This window comes from Moschus berezovskii, chromosome 14 (genome assembly GCF_049115385.1).
Source record: "Moschus berezovskii isolate FMDL1 chromosome 14, NW_MosBer_1.0, whole genome shotgun sequence".
NCBI classification, from domain to species: Eukaryota; Metazoa; Chordata; class Mammalia; order Artiodactyla; family Moschidae; genus Moschus; species Moschus berezovskii.
In genome coordinates this window covers 7,803,742-7,822,637 of record NC_142473.1, presented here as the reverse complement: position 1 = coordinate 7,822,637, position 18,896 = coordinate 7,803,742, and positions in this window count along the sequence as shown.

Below are 18,896 nucleotides of genomic sequence, written 5' to 3'. Positions count from 1 at the left end.
TTCTGCGACCCTGGTCCCACTCTGGCCTTTACTTCCTGTCCACCTCTGAGCTATTCAATTAATTCCTCCCTTAGATGTGATTTTTTTTTTTTTTTCCCCACTGCAAAGGAGACAAAAAATTCAATGTTCCTAACTGCCAACACCAGTTCTGCCACAAAGTGGTGAGTGAGAACCCTGGTAAATTGTTAAATACTTGCTCTCATGTTGGGACATGGAGTGCTATATATACTCATGCAGAGATACACATTTTTGGATGAGTTTATAAACTTCAGAAAAATATGTTAAAGTCTTGATTTTATTTATCTCTATTAAAGTTCTTGTACCATGAAAAGAAAAGCAAAATAAAAGCACGGAATTGTATTACAGAATTTATGGTTTAACACAATTGAATCCTGAATGCAGGATTCACCATTCCTTGTGACATTATTAGGTCACTGAAATATCAATTGAAAGTGAAAGTGTTAGTCAATCAGTCTTGTCAAACTCTTTGTGACCCTGTGGACTGTAGCCCATCAGGCTTCTCTGTCCATGGGATTCTCCAGGCAAGAATACTGGAGTGGGTAGCCATTCCCTTCTCCAGGGGATCTTCCCGACCCTGGGATCAAACCTGCGTCTCTTATATCTCCTGCATTACAGGCAGGTGGTTTGCTATCTGAGCCACCAGGGAAGCCTTAAAATATCAGTTATTCAGGGAACATATTGCTATAGTTCTTTTGATTTTTCTGGTTAATAACTAAAATCTATTTTTTGCTTATTGAAATTCTTACTAAAATGCCCGCATTTTTGACGTAATTCAGGATCTTCTACTCATTATTTAACACAGTGTGGTTGAGGGCTTGTTCTCCTGGGCCAGGCAAGTGCTGAGCCCTGGAGACACAGACCCAGGAGACCTAACCACTTGTCACTGCGAGGTGGGGTCTACGGGGTCAGAGTTCTCTAACCTCCAGGGCCTGCGCAGGAGAGGGAGGTGTTTGCTCAGGGAACTGGAATAGGTGAGACTCTTAGGAAAGAAGATAGGAAACAACTAAGATGGGAAAATGTCGTGTATGAGGTACACTTGTATTCAGGGAATAATTCAGCATCTTCAGAGTGGGATAAGAATGGGAGATGGTAAGAGGCAGGAGTGAAGGGTTAGGCTAAGGAGTCTGCCCTTTTTCCCAAAGACCGTGGCCACGGAACCCTGCGTTATGGGCAAGGAAGTGATATAATCAAATTTATGTCTTAGATCTCTTAGCATAGAGCAGATGCACAACCAGAAACAGAAGGATGGCTAGAAGTGTGGGAGGTAACACAGGCAGATGTCATCAAAGACTGGGCAGGCTGTGGAGGGAAAGAAAAAGTCGGATAAGAATGATCTCCAACGGAGGAGTGATTTCTCATGTGGGTCCCATTACCAGCTACATTAACCTCACCTGGGAGCTTGTTAAAAATAAAAATGACTGGGTTTCATCCCAGACCTACTGAATCAGAACTCTGAGGAAGAGTTCATCACTCAGGCTTAACAAGCATGCCAGGTGATTCTGATGTATCCCATAGTTTAAGAACTATTGCTACAGATTGATTTATAGGATGTGTGCATGCGTGAGTGCTAAGTCACTTTGGTTGTGACTGACTCTGCAACCCTATGGACTGTAACCTGCCAGGCTCCTCTGTCACGGAATTCTTCAGGCAATAACACTGGGTTGCCATGCCCTCCTCCAGGGGATATCCCTCACCCAGGGATTGAACCCATGTCTCTTGTGTCTCCTACATTGGCATGTGGGTTCTTTACCACTAGCATCACCTGGGAATCCCTGATTTATAGGATGTCATGTCATGTCATGTGAAAGTCGCTCAGTCATGTCCAACTCTTTGTGACACCATGGACTAAACAGTCGTCCATGGAATTCTCCAGGTGAGAATGCTGGAGTGGGTAGCCTTTGCCTTCTTCAGAGGATCTTCCCAACCCAGGGATCGAGCCCAGGTCTCCCGCATAGCAGGTAGATTCTTTACAAGCTGAGCCACAAGGGAAGACTGATTTATAGAATAACCACGGCTAATTGATTTGACTTAAGTAGAAGAGGGGTAAGGGTTGCCTCATGGGTATCTGAGCAACTGACTCAGTGCTTAGCAAATTCAACCACGGATGACACAGGGCCTTATAGTCATTGGCTTCAATGTTAGTTATGATCTTTATGAGAACTGGCTTAATTTGCATATATACCTCCACCACTCTTTCTCAAATGTGCCCCAATCAGCCTTTGTCTATGAAGCTCTATTGTTGTTTAATCATTCAGTTGAGTCATACTGTTTGCAACCCCATGTACTGTAGCCTCCAAGGCTCCTCTGTCCATGGGATTTCCCAGGACAACATTCCTTAACGACCTCCAAATGCTGAATGCAATGGTCATTTCTAAATCTTTCTGCTGTTTGTCTCTTTCGCATCATTTGACTCAGCTGATCACATGTGCCTTTCAAAAGTACTATTCATTCATCTCCATGACCCTATATCAGTGATACTGGTGACTCACTCATTTTAGGATAATTCAAGGAGGGTGTATTTGTAAAGAGACTAATTACCAAGATCTGAGAAGGCTATGGGAAAGAATAAAACCTTTAGGCCATCAAAAATGGAGCTGTCATAGATCTTTGAAAATTTGAAGGCAGGAAAAAAAATAATTATTACAACTTCAGAGATAATAAAATCATGTAGTACAGGCCATCTGGGGAGGAACCTTATGTTGAGGGTTACCCAGGTTGATGAAATCTTTCAGGGAAGAAATCAGAGGAACACCTAATCTAACTTAGTGGTTCTCAAAATGTGGTTCCCAGACCAGCAGCATGAGCATCTCCTAGGAATGTGAAAATGCAAATACTTATCTCATCCGAGAATCAGATAAAAATCAGAAACTCTGAGGATGGGGTCCAGGATTCAGTACATGAATCCTTGCAAGTGATTTCAATGCATCCTTAAAGTTGAAGTACTGATGAGATCTTAGCTTGTCATAGCTTTACTGATGAGATCTTAGCTTGTCATTGCTTTACTTCCAAGGAGTAAGCAGCTTTTAATTTCATTAAATTAATTCATTAAATTTCATTAAATTGATTAAATGAAATTAATTTCATTAAATTAACTAAATGAAATTAATTTCATTAAATTAAAATTGTTGCATTAGTGTTAGTCGCTCAGTCATCCCCGACTCTTTGCGACCCCATGGACTGCAGCCCACCAGGCTCCTCTGTCCATGAGATTTTCCAGGCAAGGATACTGGAGTGGGTTGCCATTTCCTTCTCCAGGGGATCTTCCCAACCCAGGGATCGAACCCGGGTCTCCTGCATTGCAGGCAGATTCTTTACCGACTGAGCTACAAGGGAAGCCCTTGGTTCAAAATTGGGAAAGGAGTACATCAAGGCTATATATTGTCAGCCTTCTTAATTAACTTATATGCAGAATGCTGCTGCTGCTGCTGCTGCTAAGTCACTTCAGTCGTGTCCGACTCTGTGTGACCCCATAGACGGCAGCCCACCAGGCTGCCCCATCCCTGGGATTCTCCAGGCAAGAACACTGGAGTGGGTTGCCATTTCCTTCTCCAATGTGTGAAAGCGAAAAGTGAAAGTGAAGTCGCTCAGTCGCGTCCGACCCTTAGCGACCCCATAGACTGCAGCCTACCAGGCCTCCATCCATGGGATTTTCTAGGCAAGGATACTGGAGTGGGTTGCCATTTCCTTCTCCAGGGGATCTTCCCAACCCAGGGATTGAACCCGGGTCTCCTGCATTGCAGGCAGATTCTTTACCGACTGAGCTACAAGGGAAGCCCTTGGTTCAAAATTGGGAAAGGCTATATATTGTCAGCCTTAATTAACTTATATGCAGAATACATCATGTGAAATGCCAGGCTGGATGAAGCACAAGCTGGAATCAAGATTGCTTGGAGAAATCTCAATAACCAATAACCTTTACAGCAGAAAGCAAAGAGTATCTAAAGAGCCTCTTGATAAAAATGAAAGAAGAGTGAAAAAGCTGGTTAGCATTTAAAAATGAAGATCATGGCATCTGGTCCGATTGCTTTGTGACATAGATGGGGAAACAATGGAAACAGTGGTAGACTCTATTTCTGCAGATATTGACTGCAGCCACGAAATTAAAACACACTTGCTCTTGGGAAGAAAAGCTATGATCAACCTAGATAGCATATTAAAAAGCAGAGCCATTACTTTGCCAACAAAGGTCCATATAGTCAAAGCTATGGTTTTTCTAGTAGTCATGTAGAGATGTGAGAGTTGGGCTATAAAGAAGGCTGAGTGCTGAAGAACTGATGCTTTTGAACTGTGGTATTGGAGAAGACTCTTGAGAGCCCCTTGGACTGCAAGGAGATCAAACCAATTCATCCTAAAGGAAATAAACCCTGAATATTCATTGGAAGGACTGATGCTGAAGCTGAAGCTCCAATACTTTGGCCACCTGGTGTGAAGACCTGTCTCATTGGAAAAAACCCTGATGCTGGGAAAGATTGAAAGAAGGAGAAGAAGGGGAGGACAGAGGATGAGATGGTTGGATGGCATCACGGACTCAAAGGACGAGTTTGAGCAAGCTCCAGGAAATGTTGCGGGACAGGGAGACCTGGGATGCTATGGTCAATGGGACTGCAAAGAATGGGACATTACTGAGTGACTATAGGACAACCACCACCACCACCTCCAAATTTGTCTCCTGGTCCTGCCCCTACCCCTTCAGTCTAGTCTTAACATAGCCAGAATTGTTTACATCTAACTCAAAACATGTCATTTCTCACCTCAAAATCCTATAGTGACTTCATGTATCAGCCAAGCTAGGTTATAGTTTAGAATCGGGAACTGAAACAAAAACAGCTAATAGCACAGATTTTTCTGTCTTTCTTAGGGTATAAATCTGGGTCACAGGGGCTATGCTAAACACAGTCACTCAGGGTACCAGCACAATACTCAGGGTATCGAGGCTGTGACTTGACATGCACTTCATCATCCCTGAAGCAATGAGAACATAGGCAGTGGCTTTCAAGGATTCCACTCCTACCCAGAAATGCCACATTCCACTTCCACTCCCATTTCTTTGGCCAAAAAAGTTGCTTTGCTTTGTAACAAATCACTACAAGATCTCAGTGGAATGTACCAAACAAGGCATACATGCAGACTGACTAATGTAAATAAATGTTGTCAGCTGCTGCAGCCTTTGTTAGTCTGGGTGGCCTGCTTTAAGTTAACAGTTCATCTGGGACAGCTCTGTTGAATACGTTTCCCATCCTCCTCCTAAGGTGATGGGCAGGCAGGACAGGTTTTTCTCATGGTGATGGCAGAAGAGCAAGAAGCAAAGCCCATCACAAGTTCTCACCTGCATCATATCTACTTATATCCTATTGGCCAAAGCAAATCATGTGACCAAAACCCTCAGGCAATAAGTAGAGAGGTATAGTCCATTTACAGAGAAGCCAGGGGATGCACCTGGGTGCCAAACAGTGCAGGCTTGGGCCAAACAACAGAAAATATCACACGTGGCCACACCTGGCTTTAAAGAATCAAGGGAATAAAATCCTCCTTGGGTGCCTAGAAGGATGGTTGAAATCATTTGTTAAACATCACTAAAAATCGTCAGTGGTGTGAGTCAAAGTCTGTACAATGGCCTAAAGGTTGGATAGAATCTGGCTTCTACCAGCTTCCTAACTTCATCTCCACAACTCAGTTGAGCTTATGTCATTCTAGTCCCACACCAAGCAAGCTCTTACCTCAGGGCCTTTGCACTTACAGTTTATTCTGCCAGGGATATTCATTTATTAGATGTTTGCATGACTTTCTCCCTTATGTTTTGGACCTTTAATTCAGATGACTGTCTTATCTAAAACTGAGTTTCCCTATGCTACTGATCCCCTTTCCTTGCGTTTATTTATCTGTAGTCATAACCCTTATTTCCTTCTCACGCACATATATACATCTTACTTGTCTCACCTCACTATACGCTCCATAAGGACAGGGATTTTGATCTGTTTTGTTTACTTTCCCTAAAATCTATAATTTTATCTGGCATATAGACATGTATGTATTTACTAGCTTTTTATTAAGTAAATGAATGAATATCTTGGAAGCTGATATTTTTGTTATCAGAAACAGTCATTGCCTTTATATTTTAAAAGTTGACTGAGGGGTCCTGCTGCCTTTGTGGTTTCATTCAGCCCAGTCTGACGGACTGGCCCCTCTGCATTAAGCACACTCTCTTCTCCAGGCAGTATCATTTGGCAAAGGCAAGTTTATAGAACAAGTGGGATACTTCACAGAAAGCCAGGATCTTGTTGCAGTTCTCCAACAGGTATGAGTATTTCCTCCGAGGGACATTTGGCAGTATCTGGAGACTTTTTTTGGATTGCCACTAATAGGGGAAAAGTGCTGTTGTTATCTAGTAAGCAGAGACCAAGAATGCTGCTAAATAACCTGCAATACTTCCCTGATGGCTTAGATGGTAAAGAATCTGCCTGTAGTGAAGGAAATCCAGGTTAATCTCTGGGTCAGGAAGATCCCCTGGAGGAGGGCATGGTAACCCTTTCCAGTATCCTTGCCTGGAAAATCCCATGGACAGAGGTGCCTGGAGGCCTACAGTCCATGGTGTTGCAAAGAATCAGAGCTGACTGAGGGACTAACACACACTACAGCCTCCAAAGCCTGGGACAGCCACCCCCCTGCAACTCCCTCCCAACAAAGATTACCAGGCCCCAAGTGTCAATAGCCCTGAACTTGAGAAACCTTGTCTTAAAGGAAGTGGAGTGACTGATCACATTTGTTCTGAAAATTGCTTCAGATAATTAGTGTTTGATTAGAAGAAACACAAGGGTAACAGTTCAGTTCAGTTCAGTCGCTCAGTCGTGTCCGACTCTCCGCGACCTCATGAATCACAGCACTCCAGGCCTCCCTGTCCATCACCAACTCCCGGAGTTCACTCAAACTCATGTCCACAGAGTCGGTGATGCCATCCAGCCATCTCATTCTCGGTCGTCCCCTTCTCCTCCCGCCCCCAACCTTTCCCAGCATCAGAGTCTTTTCCAGTGAGTCAACTCGTCGCATGAGGTGGCCAAAGTATTGGAGTTTCAGCTTTAGCATCAGTCCTTCCAATGAACACCCAGGATTGATCTCCCTCAGAATGGACTGATTGGATCTCCTTGTAGTACAAGGGACTCTCAAGAGTCTTCTCCAACACCACAGTTCAAAAGCATCAATTCTTCGGCGATCAGCTTTCTTCACAGTTCAACTCTCACAGTTGAAATGGTATTATTCACCGGTATATTCCTAGCACTTTTATACAGTGTCTGAAATATAGTAGGTTCTTGAACATTAATTGTTGAATGGGTTAATGAGAAAAAGGTGTCATATTGAAGTGCTAGATATAGGTTAGACCCAGTAAGTACTGTGATGATGATTAAGCTGTGCCTGGCTCCCTTTACTCTAGTTTATTTTCAGATTTAGACCCATACTATTCACAGCTCTGTGGCTTTTAGTCTACTTTCAATATCTACGAAAGGAAAAAGGAAAGTCGTATTAGTCCCAGTCTTGTGAAAACGTTTATATATTTTGTTAAAATGTCTGCTGAAGAAATGTTTGCTCCTATGGATGAAACAGGAAATGAGTTTAGTTACTGTGGAAATTAGAGGTGAGCTTGAGGTATTAGGATTCAGAGAATTATTTTTAGTTTGGATAAATAGTTGACCGAAATATTTCCTTCTATTTTTTCTTTCAGTTTATACACTTGCTGACTTGGCCCATGCTTTTCTCTACTGCAGGCCTGAGATGCGTGCCAGATGTATTTCTCAGCAAAACCAATTTATCAATCTGCGTGCCATTTCCTGTCAGAGCTTTATGCTCAAGTGTCTCTACTTAGGCATGTGCATATGCAGGGTGAGTTAGTTTATCACACCAACCTTCATTTTAGTTATGTAACAACCAAGATCTATTTGGTGTTCAGATAAGGTTTGCTTGGGGGGAAAATCAGTTTTTTTTTTAAGAAAATGAGGATTTCACAGCATAACCAAGGCGATTGACTCCTGCATACTGAGAGCACCCATGGTCCAGAGACACAGAAATGAATTTAAAAAATAATCTCAATCCTGAAATCTAGGATTTAGTAAAAGATTGTGAGTTTGAAGGAAAATACTAGGTCTCCCATCCTCCAACCCTCTTTCCTCCCATCCTCCCATCCTCCAACCCCAACCTTTCCTTTTGAGGTGAAAGATTCTAATATTCACCCGGAAGTTCTGGATCCCTGGAGACATCCTCTCTTTCCCATATGCTCTATATTTAAAGCTTCGCTTTTCAAATATGGCCTGAAACTGTCTGCTTCTCAAATCTCTATGTCTGCCTCCCTAGATGGAGCTGCCTACGCCTCCTGAGTCTGTTTCCTTAAATAATGGTCTATTACCTTCAACTCTTGCTTTCCTAACATCAGCTTTCTACACAGAGAGAGAGCTTTTCATAGCTTGTCATATTATTTCATCTCCTGTGCGAAACCCTCCAAGGGCTTCCAGTATACCCGGAATTGAGACTCTCGCTCATCCAGTGCTCGCCCTTTTGCTCTTCCTCACATCCTCTCTAGACTGACGCTACCTCGGTGTTGGAAGTGCTATTCCCTTTGCCTAGAATATTCTTCCCTGTTATTTCTACCTATTACTTCCTCACTTCCTTTAGAGCTCAGCAAATATTTCACCTCCTTAGGACAGATTTTCCTTGCCTAATGTGCTTTCTTTTTCTTACAGCACTTCTTATATAAATTAAAAAAAATATTTATTTTGATTGAAGAATAATTACAATACTGTGATGCTTTTTGCCATACATCAACATGAATTGGCCACAGGTATACATGTGTCCCCCCATCCTGGACCCTTCCCAGCCCATCCCACTGGGTTGTCCCAGAGCACCAGCTTTGGGTGCCCTGCTTCATGCATCGAACTTGCACTGGTCATCTATTTTACATATGGTAATGTACATGTTTCAGTGGCATTCTCTCGGATGATCCCACCTCACCTTCTCCTGCTGAGTCCAAAAGTCTTCTTTACATGTGTGTCTTCTTTGCTGCCCTGTATGTAGGAACATTGCTACCGTCTTTCTAAATTCCATATATATGCGTTAATATATGGTATTTGTCTTTCTCTTTCTGATTTACTGCACTCTGTATAATAGGCTCCATGTCCATCCATCTCATTAGAACTGTGTTCCTTTTTATAGCTGAGTAATATTCCATTGTGTATATATACCACGGCTTCCTTATCTATTCACCTGTTGATGGACATCTGGATTGCTCCCATGTCCTGGCTATTGTAAATGGTGCTGCAATGAACACTGGGGTACATGTGTCTCTTTCAGTTCTGGTTTCCTCAGTGTGTATGCCCAGCAATGGGATTGCTTGGTCGTATGGCAGTTCTACTTCCAGTTTTTAAAGGAATCTTCACACTGTGTTCTCCATAGTGGCTGTACCAGTTTGAATTCCCACCAAGAGTGTAAGAGGGCTTGTTTTTCTCCACACCCTCTCCAGCATTTATTATTTGTAGACTTTTTGATGATGGCCATTCTGACTGGGAATACCAGACCACCTTACCTGCCTCCTGAGAAACCTGTATGCAGGTTAAAGAAGCAACAGTTACAACTGGACATGGAACAATGGATTAGTTCAAAATTGGGAAATGATTAGGTAAAGGTGTTGGTTTCAGTTTTATTTTTTTGTTGTTGTTGTTTTAGGTTTAAGGGAAAGAACTCTAGGTAGAAATTTTTTTCCACTAGAACACCCTGAGTGTTTGTCCAGGCTTGATGAAAGCCAACAGAGAAATGAAACGCCTTTTTGTGGGTGGTCTTGGGTAGAATATTTCTGAGGCAGACCTGAAGAATCAGTTTGGCAGATTTGGAGAAGTTTCTGATGTGGAGATCATCACTCGGAAAGATGATCAAGGAAACCCACAGAAAGTCTTTACGTATATCAACATCAGAGTAACAGAAGCAGACCTGAAAAAATGTATGTCTGTTTTAAATAAAACAAAATGGAAAGGTGGGACACTGCAAATTCAGCTAGCAAAGGAAAGTTTTTTGCACAGCCTTTTAGACACAACCTTGGAGAAGGAAATGGCAACCCACTCCAGTGTTCTTGCCTGGAGAATCCCAGGGATGGGGGAGCCTAGTGGGCTTCCGTCTATGGGGTCACACAGAGTCGGACACGACTGAAGTGACTTAGCAGCAGCAGCATTGTCACCCTGCTTATTTAACTTATATGCATCATGAGAAATGCTGGGTTGGATGAAGCACAAGCTGGAATCAAGATTGCAGAGAGAAATATAAATAACCTCAGATATGCAGATGACACCACCCTTATAGCAGAAAGTGAAGAGGAACTAAAAAGCCTCTTGATGAAAGTGAAAGAGAGTGAAAAACCTGACTTAAAACTCGACATTCAAAAAACTAAGATCATGGCGTCCAGTCCCATCACTTTAGGCAAATAGATGGGGAAACAATGGAAGCAGCGAGAGACTATTTTCTTGAGCTCCAGAAGCACTAAAGATGGCGATTGCAGCCATGAAACTAAAAGACACTTGCCCTTGGAAAGAAAAGCTATGACAAACCTAGAAGGCACATTAAAAAGCAGAGACAATACTTTGCCAAAAAAGGTCCATATAATCAAAGCTATGGTTTTTCCAGTAGTCATGCATGGATGTGAGAGTTGGATCATAAAGAAGGCTGAGTGCTGAAGAATTGATGCTTTTGAACTGTGGTGTTGGAGAAGACTCTTGAGAGTTCCTTGGACTGAAAGGAGATCAAACCAGTCCATCCTAAAGGAAATCAATTCTGAATATTCATTGGAAGGACTAATGCTGAAGCTGAAGCTCCAATACTTTGGCTAGCTGTTGATAGAGTGGACTCATTAGGAAATACCCTGATGCTGGGAAAGATTGAAGGCAGGAGGAGAAGGGGACAACAGAGGACAAGATGGTTGGGTGGTATCACTGACTCAATGGACATGAGTTTTGAGCAAGCTCCAGGAGATGGTGAAGAACAGGGAAGCGTGCTGTGCTGCAGCCCATGTGGTTGCAAAGTGTTGGACAGTACTAAGCGACTGAACAACGATTCTAACTGGCCTGAAATGATTCCTTATTGTGGTATTTGCATTTCTCTAATAATGAGTGATGTTGAGTATCTTTTAATGTGTTTATTAGCCATCTGTATGTCTTTGGAGACATGTCTGTTGAGGTCTTTTGCCCACTTTTTGATTGGGTTTTTCTTTTTTCTGGTATTGAGCTACATGAGCTACTTGTATATTTTGCAGATTAATTCTTTGTTAGTTGTTTTATTTTCTGTTTCTAATTTGGTACAAATTTCCTGAAAGCTAGAGCATTTTGTTGTTCATTATACCTGGTGCCTAGAATTGTACCTACCATATGCTCAATTATTATTAATTAAATGAATGGAGCTGGACCAGAATGTTCAATGATGACTTCAATGTCCGTGTTTGGGATTATAATTGGGAAGACTTTATGAAGAAAGTATTAAGTATTTCCTGAGTTGGACAAATAGTGTTGCAGTGTGAATAATGATGTGGGTTGCAGAGGAACTGCCTGGAGTTTACCACTTGTTGATCTTGGGTGAAAGTGAAAGTTGCTCTGTCGTGTCTGACTCTGCAATCCCATGGACTATATAGTCCATGGAATTCTCGAGGCCAGAATACTGGGGTGGGTAACGGTTCCCTTCTCCAGGGGATCTTCCCAACCCAGGGATAGAACCCAGGTCTCCGCATTGCAGGAGGATTCTTTACCAGCTAAGTCACCAGGGAAGCCCACTGACCTTGGGTAATAATACTTAAACTCTCCATGCTTCACAATTTTTTATCTTTATGAAACATAAGACATGATAACGTTGTTTTACAATAAAAATGTTAAATGTATTCATTTTTTAATTTTATAAAACTCATTTATCACTAGATTATTATGAGAATTAAGCAAATACATATAAGCATCAGAAAAATTCTTAGCATGTTGTAAACACTCCATAAATAGACATGATATTACAGTCAATATCCAATATTTGTAGCTTCTGTGTTGGCAAATTTACCCACTCCCTAAAATTTAAGTGTAACTCCAGACTTAATACGTGAAGTATTTTTGTGGTCAGTTGCAGACACATGCAGAGTGGTGAAAATTTTGAGCTGCCTAACATATGTTCCCAGATGAGGTTGAACAAGGCAACACTCTGCCCTCTTGTTCCAGCTCTCAGCCTATAAACAAGTATCCTTTTAGTGACACAGTTTTCACATTTCTGTGCTGTTGGTTTTGTCATCTAAAATGGCCCTGAAGTGTAGCTAAAGTGCTTTCTGGTGTTCCCAAGTACAAGAAGGCAAATATGTGTGTTAACTAAGCTTCATTTAGGCATGAATAATAGTGCTGTTGGTTGTGAGTTCAATTTAATGAGTCAATAATATTTGTTAAAATAAGGTCCTTAATCTTAAACACACGTAAAATAAGATTATGCATCTATCAGTTGATGAAAAAGTAGTGATCAGACAGGCTCCTGGGAACCTAAGCCTATATGTTCCCCAGGAGCCGTGATTCAGTATTTGCTAACTCAGTGTTCATGGTGACAAGAACTGACTGTTTCTCTCCTTCTAATCACTAATCAACCTCTCCAGCAAGTAGTTTTCATTCTGAAACTTCTTCCATTTCATCACAGCTCTTCCCTCTACAGTATTTCTCCATCTGACTCACATGTCCGTCACTAGGTATTCTGGGCAAATCCAAAAGAGGGATTTGTCCAGAATCAAGACCCACAGGAATGAGGGACTCCTGCAGGACCCTCGGCTTTCTTCTCTGATGGTGTCATTCCCTCTCTCCATTTGCAATATGACTTTTCTGGTCTTTTTGGTCTATTTGGAAGGAGTGTGGCTGCCAACAGCCGGTGATTTTTATATCCTACCTTTCAAATAACCAAATAAACACTGTCCAGATCTCAGCTTCACGCATACTGAGAAACACTTAGATTCCTGCTTGGATCAGGTGCCACAAACCTAGATATTCAGCTGAGGCATGTGCACGCACGTGTGTGTGTGTGTGTGTGTGTTATGAAGTGTTATTGCGGCTGCAACTTTGTGGGTGATGTCTGGAGTCTAGAGCTGCGCTGTCTGATACAATAGCCACTAGTCACATGTGGCTATTTACATTTAACTGTAAGTTAATTAAAATTAAGTACAATTAAAAAGTCTTCAGTTATACAGTCACATTTCATGTGCTTAACAAGCACGCATAGCTTGTGGCTACAGCCATGAATGGTGCAGAATTAGAGCACTTCCATCACCACAAATTTCTGCTGTACAGCGCCACTACAGATAAAGTGGTTTTTCCCAGAAAGACGGTAGAGGTGGGGGTAGGGAGGAGTGTTTCTGGGCAGCTGTATCAGTAGGTTTCTCCAACATCTTCTCTGCAATACTTGATAAAACTTGCCCCTTGGAACAATTTCTCTCTCTGGCACTCAGGAAGGATATTTTTATACTCTTTCAATTGCCCTGCGATCCTTTTTCCCCTCAATCTTCACCCTCCTCTAAGTGACTCAACCATGCCTGTGGCTTTTAATAGCTACACGCTGATGATTCCTAAATTTACATCTTATTCCCAAACACCTCTTCTGAGCTCCAGACCCACAGACCTAACTGCCTACTTCATATCTTCAATTGGACATGTCAAAGACTATTTGGCATTAATATCTGACATTGAGTTCTTGATATATAAGTCTTCTTCTCTTTCCCTATCTCCAGACTCAACAAATGGCATCTCTATCTGCCTAGTTTGTTATGCCAGAAGCCTTGGAAAAATTCATGACGTCCTCTTTCACTTCTCTCTCAACACCCAATCCATCACCAACTGGTGAATTAAACATTCAAAATATTTCTCTAATCTAGTCACACTTCTTTTCATTTCTAATGCCACAATCTCCTTCTACTTCCCCCCCCGCCCCAGTTAATATTATTTAACATTTATTCAGCTTTCTGTTTCTGCTTCAATGTCATTTTCTGAACGAATCCTTTTGTGCACCTGAGCTAAATTCCACCTTTTAATATCATCTCACATTACATTTTCACAAATACAGTGGATCATTTACTTACCTGTTCAATATTTACCCTTTCTTATCTAGCTACATAAGAGCAAGAAACATAGATGTTTTATTATACTTTAAATCTGTTGTGTCTGGCACTTAATGAGGGCTAGCTAGCCCTTGGTTAGTATTTATCAAATTTTTGGAACATAGATTGTGAGCTTTGTGAATTCCTATTTTCTTCTTCTCTGTTATGGATGTCCTTTGGATTCTGCTCTTTATCTTATGAATTCAGCTTTGGCACTTTAAGGATGACTCCCAGTCAACATTATAAGACCTGGCTCTTCTGGGAGACATCTCTTCTCTAAAAATTAGCCTCTTTCCTGCCTTCCTAGTTTTCTCAGAATACTGTGAAAATTCTAACCCACATGATTCTTTCCTTCAGGATACCACCCAGCCTTACTGCCATTCTCATTCAGCAATTAAGACCCTTGAATGCTCTTGTTAATTTCTCTTGTAGTTTGTTGATCCTACTGTATGGAAATAGCACCTCCTAGAGATGGCCTTGTCATCACTTCCTACTTTTGCATTGCATTTGATTGAATGCAAAAGTAGGAAGTCAAGGGATACCAGGAGTAACAGGCACCTTTGGCCTTGGAGTACAAAATGAAGCAGCATAAAGACTAACAGAGTTTAGCTAAGAGAACACACTGGTCATAGCAAACATCCTCATCCAACAACACAAGAGATCACTCTACACATGGACATCACCAGATGGTCAACACCGAAATCAGACTGATTATATTCTTTGCAGCCGAAGATGAAAAGCTCCATAGTCAGTAGAGAAAAAGACTGAGATCTGACTGTGCTCAGATCAGGAACAATTTATTGCAAAATTCAGACTTAAATTGAAGAAAGTAGAGAAAACCACTAGACCATTCAGGTATGACCTAAATCAAATCCCTTATGATTATAAGGTAGAAGTAACAAACAGATTCAAGGGATTAGATCTGATAGACTGAGTGCCTGAAGAACTATGGACGGAAGTTCATAAAAATGTACAGAAGGTGGTGACCAAAACCATCTCCAAGAAAAAGAAGTGGAAAAAGGCAAAATGATTGTCTGAGGAGGCCTTACAAACAGCTGAGGAAAAAAGTGAAAGGCAAAGCAGAAAAAGAAAGATATACCCATCTGAGTGCAGAGTTCCAAAGAATAGCAAAGAGAGATAAGAAGCCTACTTAAGTGAACAATGCAAAGAAATAGAGGAAAACAACAGAATGGGAAAGACTAGAGATCTCTTCAGAAAGTTAGAGATACCAAGGAATATTTCATGCAAAGATGGGCACAATAAAGGACATAAACAGTATGGACCTAACAGAAGCAGAAGATATTAAGAAGAGGTGGCAAGAATACACAGAAGAACTATACAAAAAAGATCTTAATGTCTGGGATAACCATGATGATGTGATCATTCACCTAAAGAAAAACATCCTGGAGTGCAAAGTCCATAGGCCTTAGGAAGCATCACTATGAACAAAGCTTATGGAGGTGATGGAATCCCAGCTGAGCTATTTCAAATCCTAAAAGGTGATGCTGTGAAAGTGCTGCATTCAATATGCCAGCAAATTTGGAAAAATCAACAGTTGTCACAGCACTGGAAAAGGTCAGTTTTCATTCCAATCCCAAAGAAGGACAATGCCAAAGAATGCTCAAACTACCACACAGTTGAGCTCTTTTCACACGCTAGCAAGGTCAGGCTCAAAATCCTCCAAGCCAGGCTTCAACAATATGTGAACTGAGAACTTCCAGATGTTCAAGCTGGATTTAGAAAAGGCAGAGGAACCAGAGATCAAATTGCCAACATGCATTGGATCATAGAAAAAACAAGAGAATTCCAGAAAAAGCATCTACTTCTGGCTCATTGACTACATTAAATGCTTTGATTGTAGGTATCACAACGAACTATGGAAAATTCTTAAAGAGATGGGATTATCAGACCACCTCACCTGCCTCCTGAGGTACATCAAGGCTGTATATTGTCACCCTGCTTATTTAACTTATATGCAGAGGACATCATGCAAAATGCCAGGCTGGATGAAGCACAAGCTGAATTCAAGATTGAGAAATATCAATAACCTCAGATATGCAGATGATGCCACCCTTATGGCAGAAAGTAAAGGTGAACTAAAGAGCCTCTTGATGAAAGTGAAAGAGGAGAGTGAAGAATCTGGCTTTAAACTCAACGTTCATAAAATGAAGATCACAGCATCTGGTCCCATCACTTCATGGCAAATAGAAGGGGAAACAATGGAAACAGTGACAAACTTTATTTTCTTAGGCTCCAAAATCAGTGACTGCAGCCATGAAATTAAAAGATACTTGCTCCTTGGAAGAAAAGCTATGACCAACCTAGACAGCGTATTCAAAAGCAGAAACATTACTTTGGTGACTAAAGTCCATGTAGTCAATGCTATGGTTTTCCAAGTAGGCATGTATGGTGGTGGTTTAATCCCTCAGTCGTGTCTGCCTCTTGCAACCCATGGACTGTACCCCTCCAGGCTTCTCTGTGCATGGGATTTTCCAGGCAAGAATACTGGAGTGGGTTGCCATGCCCTCCTCCAGGGGATCTTCCTGACCTAGGGATTGAACCTGGGTCTCCTGTACTGCAAGCCGATTCTTTACCAATTTAGCTTTCAGGGAAGCCTTAATCATGAAGGGATGTGAGCATATCACCATAAAGAAGGCTGAATGCCAAAGAATTGATGTTTTGAACTCGGGTGTTGGAGAAGACTCTTGAGACTCCCTCGGACTGTAAGGAGATCTAACCAGTCAATCCTAAAGTAAATCAACCCTGAATATTTGTTGGAAGGACTGATGCTGAAGCTGAAGCTCCAATACTTTGGCCACATGATGTGAATAGCTGATTCACTGGAAATAAACCCTGATGCTGGGAAAGATTGCAGGTAGGAGGAGAAGGGGTGACAGTGGATGAGATGGTTGGGTGGCCTCACTGACTCAATGTATGTGCATTTGAGCAAACTCCAGGAGATGGTGAAGGACAGGCATGCTGTGCCAGCCTACGGGGTTGCAAAGAGCCAGACAGGACTGAGCAACTGAACAACAACGACCGAGAGTTTTAATACACATCCTGGAAAACCACAAGGTCCTACACACCTTCTAGTGTCTGAGGTCTCACTTTTGTCCTGTCTCACTCCTAATGTTGTTGTGCCCGAGTTCGTGTGTCTGACATAAACTAAGACCAAACAAGCCAAAATGGATGAGTATGGAGCCAAGAAAACATTATTGGTTATAGGACCATGCAAGGAGTATGGGGCCACTCTCATTCAAAAGATGTGAACTCATTGATAGGTTTTAGGGAAAAAGTTTTAATAAGCTAAATTTGGGGAGAGGGAGCACTGCAGGGTGTGGAACCCTCCTCTGATTCGGTGGTGGTGAGGTAAAAGGGTAGTGATCCAGAGATCTCAATCATCAGCCTTCTGGTTCCAACCAGTCTTAGGCCGAAGTGTTTATTTTCGGCCTGAAGTAATCATCCTCCACCTGAGTGGGAGCCTCAGTTCCAGCCCAGCTCAGAGTTATGTATCAAATTGTTACACACATACCCCCAGGAGGAACCAGGCTCAAGTCCCATCCTGCACTACTGTTCTTCCTGCATTCCCTCACTCCCCTAAATAGTAACTGTTTGAATCTGCCCTTTGGAACACTGGGAAGGTCTAGGAGATGGAAACCTTTTTCCAATGAACAGGAAATGGGGGACAAAGAAAGGTCTCTGTACCCGGGGTGGAGGGGAAAACACAGGATCCTGCGCAGTTCCAACCCCCCATTTTCTCTGATACTTCTCCATCTTGAGGGGTAGCAGAGGACTTCAGTTTTAGGGGGACTTGATTTCACTACAACTTTAGGAGGTTTATCACTTTTATCCACCTCTGTCCTTCCTGTAAATTGCCACTTTCCAAAATACAGAACTGATCTATGGGAAGGACCTAGGAAACATCTTATCCTGCCAATTTGTAGATAAGAAAACATGTCCAGAAAGTGGCAGACTTGTTACCACTGTACCCAAGGCCTTCTAACTCTGTCTCTGATGCATGTGGCACTTGAAGCCTGCACCATGCCCAGAAGCCTCTGTGGCTTCCTCTCCCACATGTAAAAGACAGAGGTTTTGCTAACCATCCACAGATTTTGCACAATCAGGTACTTATCTACCTTTTCAAACATATCACCCATTGTTCCTGTATTAGATTCCTTTCCTTTCTGATACTTTACTCACTAGTCTTTGAACCGCCCACATTTACCTCATGTACTTTTGCTGGGGAATCTTTGGGTTTGTTTTTTTTTTGTTTGTTTATTTCACCTAGAATATCTTTCTCTAATTTTATCCCCTGCTGTAGATCTTGCGTTTTGAAGTCTAAAGCATGCCTCATATGAATATGTGAAACATTTAACCAATTTCCCCCATATTGACTATGGCCAAATTTCTTTTGATAGAAGTCATAAATATCTACACCATATTCTCAAGTTTATATAAAAATGGAAAATATTGGGAAATATTCACTTAATGTATTCAACTCCCCAAACACAGTGATTTCTTAACAGTTGGCACTTTTAGCCTATTAATTTCTCACTTGGTAAACCATGCATTGATCTGATCTCCTCAAATGACCCCACCTCCTGTGCCTTTTAAAGTGCACACTCACCCTGACTTTCTCTGAGTGGAAGACTGGGGGCTAGAAATTGGTCAGAAGAGGAGAGATGTGGAAGTCACAAAGAAAAAAGGAAAGGCTAGAAGATACCAGAAGAGAATGAATTTGTAATATTTCCTCAAC